The sequence below is a fragment of the Pinus tabuliformis genome, chromosome 9 (genome assembly GCF_031772625.1).
Source record: "Pinus tabuliformis cultivar Carrire ecotype Pingquan chromosome 9, CPIR1, whole genome shotgun sequence".
Taxonomy (NCBI): Eukaryota; Viridiplantae; Streptophyta; class Pinopsida; order Pinales; family Pinaceae; genus Pinus; species Pinus tabuliformis.
The window spans coordinates 2,009,373,000-2,009,378,229 of NC_142307.1; the positions used below are offsets into that span (position 1 = coordinate 2,009,373,000).

Below are 5,230 nucleotides of genomic sequence, written 5' to 3' on the forward strand. Positions count from 1 at the left end.
AATATTAATTCAGTAGACCGTGGTTTAAGAGGTGGCTTCTAATCCATGTTGATCTGTGGAGTGCCCAATATAAGAAGAATGAGGGATACTTTCCTTCATTATACTTTTAGATGACATTACAAAACTAAAGACATCGCAAAGGTAAAATTCAAGGTTTTGAAACCTCTTGTAATCCAACCATTGTAATGTTGGCTTTTGCAATATCCACAGCATGCTTCTGTGGAATAACATGACTACTTTCATCCAAAATCTAACTGAACATTCCTTGCAAGGGTGCAAGATTGGTTGAAGTTCCACTCATAATAACTAGTGAGAAGGAAGCTCCTTGATGTGCATATTTCAAAGATTTTATTGTAAATTTTTGGGATATTCCAGACATATATCTTCAATTTTGACCATTATAGACATTGATGACTTGATAATATGATCATTTTTCCCATCGATTGCTTTTTAATCGCACTAAATCCAAATTTGTTGTAAAAGTTGTAGCTCAAAACATGGGTTTTTGTATAATTAGGACAAATAGAAGAAAACATGCATGGCTCTCATAGAAAAACCAAATACGTCTTAGTCGTGGATAAGACTGAAATTGTGATGGTCTGTCTACAAATGCCTTGATGGCCATTGTTCCTTTCAATTTTATGAATCTGCTGTGTTTTTATGAATAGAAAACAAAATCAGACCATGCCAAAACTGAGATGAATGAGAAGGATAATTATTGCAGACACCAGAGCAGATTTCAATGGCCATGATGGCATGTATGTTGATGCTTCTATATGTGCTGGGAGTGCCTTGATATCAACTGCAAAACGTTCTTGAACCTGCTTCAGCACATCCTCCTCTGATGAAGAAGTAGAAGAGACAAAGGTAATTGCAAAACCCTTTGTGCCAAACCGTCCAACCCTTCCAACCATGTGCAAATATGTATCTTCAGACTCAGGCATGTCATAGTTGATAACAATATTAACTCTTTCAATGTCAATTCCCCTGCCTACCAGATCAGTTGCAACCAGAAGCCTCTTACTCCCCTCCTTGAAACTTTTGTATCTCATCAGTCTTTCATCCGGCTGCATTCCAGAATGAATGCAGGTGTAAGGAAAGATGCACCCCACCAGCAGCTTGGATAGCTCAGAAGCCCTTTTCACACTCTTCACAAATATAATCACCTGGTTGAAATCCAGGACATCCAGCAAATCAGTCAGCTTCCTGTTCTTTTCTACCTCAGCCAGTTTTATATAGTGCTGAACTAGACCTTGAAGTGTGAACTTGGCCTCATCATCAACATATATCTCCATAGGATCCTGCATGAATTTCTTGCAGACAGGCCTGATTTCCTTGCTCAGTGTGGCTGAAAACATCATGACCTGCTTGTCATGAGGGGTCATCTTGAAAATGGCCTGTACATCTCTCCTCATGTCCAAAGATTCCAGCATTTTGTCACATTCATCCAGAATAAAATGCCTGATATTTCTCAGACTGAGATCCTTGTCTTTTGCCAATGCCAGAATCCTTCCAGGGGTCCCAACAACTATTTGGGGGGATTCATTTTTTAATATTGCCTTCCATAGAATACAACAACCTTCAATTCTTTCAGATGAGTCATAAACCTCTCAAATTCATGGCATATCTGGTATGCCAATTCTCTAGTATGGCACAAAACTAGGGCAGAGACTTGGCCTTCTGTGAGTTCGATTTGCTGCAGAGTTAAAAGCACGAAAATTGTTGTTTTACCCATTCCAAATTTGGCCTGACAGAGTACATCCATGCCCAGAATCTCTTGAGGAATGCACTCGTGTTGAACTTCTGAGGGATGTTCAAATCCAGAGTCCACAATTGCTCGAAGGAGCTCTGGCTTCAGTGGGAAATCCCACATAACCTTTCTTGGAGGCTTCATCAGTGGAAAAATGTTCCTCCAATGCTTGTGCGTCCAATTCCTCTTCTTCATAGTCCAGGAGCTCTTCATTATAAATCTCTTCCTTCAACTCTTCCACATTGTCTACTCCTTGTTTTGCCATTTTCACTAAAAATATGAAGCACAAGCGCAGCTTTATGATGAAATAGCATAAGAGGTTTTATTGCTGTAAAAGATGAAATAATGATGCAGAAAACCAGCCATGTGTGTCTCAAAGCACTCTCAGAAATTATATAAATTAAGGTTCAACAGACATACCCATCTCATTCAAATTGGTGACAACTTCATAGGGTGATATTTAAAGTACATTTGAGAGAACTGAACATTACATTTACCTTGTTTGATAGTTAAGACTTCTTTTACACTTGTCATCTCCCTGAAGTTTGAAAACGCAAAAATGGTGCGTGAATAATGGAGACCAAGCCGAACAGAGAATTAACAATATATCATTGTAGAAACTTAAACTGGAAGCCACAAATGACAAGCGTGCAAATCCATGTCTTTTATGAATATAAATTGGATTTGTTCAATTCCTAAGGGTTTTTCTCCGGTTAAAAGTCAGTGTGATCTCTGTCTGAATACTTTTCCCCTCCCTCTCCAGTCACACCTCCAGCAAAGTGCGATGACTGTTATGCATGCCCTGTTGGTAGCACTTGTTGTTGTGCCTATGACATCGGTAATTTCTGCCTTTAATGGGGATGATGTTCTTATATTTCAAAGATTTTATTGTAAATTTTTGGGATATTCCAGACATATATCTTCAATTTTGACCATTATAGACATTGATGACTTGATAATATGATCATTTTTCCCATCGATTGCTTTTTAATCGCACTAAATCCAAATTTGTTGTAAAATTTGTAGCTCAAAACATGGGTTTTTGTATAATTAGGACAAATAGAAGAAAACATGCATGGCTCTCATAGAAAAACCAAATACGTCTTAGTCGTGGATAAGACTGAAATTGTGATGGTCTGTCTACAAATGCCTTGATGGCCATTGTTCCTTTCAATTTTATGAATCTGTTGTGTTTTTATGAATAGAAAACAAAATCAGACCATGCCAAAACTGAGATGAATGAGAAAGATAATTATTGCAGACACCAGAGCAGATTTCAATGGCCATGATGGCAAGTATGTTGATGCTTCTATATGTGCTGGGAGTGCCTTGATATCAACTGCAAAACGTTCTTGAACCTGCTTCAGCACATCCTCCTCTGATGAAGAAGTAGAAGAGACAAAGGTAATTGCAAAAGAGCTGTTGTAGGATGGATCTGTATGAAACCTGTTTTCTGTCAAATTGTTTATGCATACAAGATTATTGTAAATGCCACCATCTTACATCTTATTTTTGCCCATTCGTGTGAAACACAATGTTAACCACGGATTTACAACGCACTCATGAAATAAATAAAAAATATGTACTGCAGATCAGAGAGCCAACTTGCACGTTGAATAAAGGATCCAATGGAAGAGCTTTAGAGACTAAAACCTAAAAGAACATAATCACAATCAGAAGGTTTTTTTAAAAAGATGAAAAGTGACTTGTACAATGGTGACTTTCGGGCATAATATTTTACCTCAAGTCAGAAACTAATAATCGAGAAGAATTGTGACATATAAAGAATCATTGAAGAAAAAAATGAATAAACAAAATGTCTTTCAAAACTAGAAAATAAAGAGAAAACACTAACATTACCCTGGATACATCAGTGTTTGATCCGAACAGGTTTCAAACATACTGGATGTTGGGGTACAGAGTTTTCTCTAGATTGCTGCCCAGCAATAGTAGATAGAGAATTTGAAATAGAAAGATGTTAATGTTGCTGCAACTTGCAATGTATCTAAAAAAATATAGTTTATATTTTTACATAACAAATGCTAAGTCATTAAGATTTCGATAATTTTTTACATAACAAATGCTAAGTCATTAAGATTTCGATAATAGGTGGCCTCCGGAGTAAGCTGAGCCGATTTTTCAAGTGTTACAAGTTCCTCTACTAATCGACCAGTTTTGTCAATATCTCCAATGTTTGTTTCCATGCTCATTTTCGCTATCAGCATAGCATGTCTAGAAGCATCAATTGCTCTTTCCTGCACATTCAATATTAATTCAGTAGACCATGGTTTAAGAGGTGGCTTCTAATCCATGTTGATCTGTGGAGTGCCCAATATAAGAAGAATGAGGGATACTTTCCTTCATTATACTTTTAGATGACATTACAAAACTAAAGACATCGCAAAGGTAAAATTCAAGGTTTTGAAACCTCTTGTAATCCAACCATTGTACTGCTGGCTTTTGCAATATCCACAGCATGCTTCTGCGGAATAACATGACTACTTTCATCCAAAATCTAACTGAACATTCCTTGCAAGGGTGCAAGATTGGTTGAAGTTCCACTCATAATAACTAGTGAGAAGGAAGCTCCTTGATGTGCATATTTCAAAGATTTTATTGTAAATTTTTGGGATATTCCAGACATATATCTTCAATTTTGACCATTATAGACATTGATGACTTGATAATATGATCATTTTTCCCATCGATTGCTTTTTAATCGCACTAAATCCAAATTTGTTGTAAAATTTGTAGCTCAAAACATGGGTTTTTGTATAATTAGGACAAATAGAAGAAAACATGCATGGCTCTCATAGAAAAACCAAATACGTCTTAGTCGTGGATAAGACTGAAATTGTGATGGTCTGTCTACAAATGCCTTGATGGCCATTGTTCCTTTCAATTTTATGAATCTGCTGTGTTTTTATGAATAGAAAACAAAATCAGACCATGCCAAAACTGAGATGAATGAGAAGGATAATTATTGCAGACACCAGAGTATATTTCAATGGCCATGATGACATGTATGTTGATGCTTCTATATGTGCTGTGAGTGCTTTGATATCAACTGCAAAACGTTCTTGAACCTGCTTCAGCACATCCTCCTCTGATGAAGAAGTAGAAGAGACAAATGTAATTGCAAAAGAGCTGTTGTAGGATGGATCTGTATGAAACCTGTTTTCTGTCAAATTGTTTATGCATACAAGATTATTGTAAATGCCACCATCTTACATCTTATTTTTTCCCATTCGTGTGAAACACAATGTTAACCACGGATTTACAGCGCACTCATGAAATAAATAAAAAATATGCACTGCAGATCAGAGAGCCAACTTGCACGTTGAATAAAGGATCCAATGGAAGAGCTTTAGAGACTAAAACCTAAAAGAACATAATCACAATCAGAAGGTTTTTTTAAAAAGATGAAAAGTGACTTGTACAATGTTGACTTTCGGGCATAATATTTTACCTCAAGTCAGA

The 5,230-nt window shown here is 36.7% G+C and overlaps 1 pseudogene; it reads right to left on the minus strand.

The window, feature by feature from the left end:
- Positions 1-539: 539 nt before the first annotated feature.
- On the minus strand, positions 540-1,088 carry LOC149157122 (DEAD-box ATP-dependent RNA helicase 15 pseudogene; annotated as a pseudogene).
- Between the last annotated feature and the right edge of the window lie 4,142 nt (positions 1,089-5,230).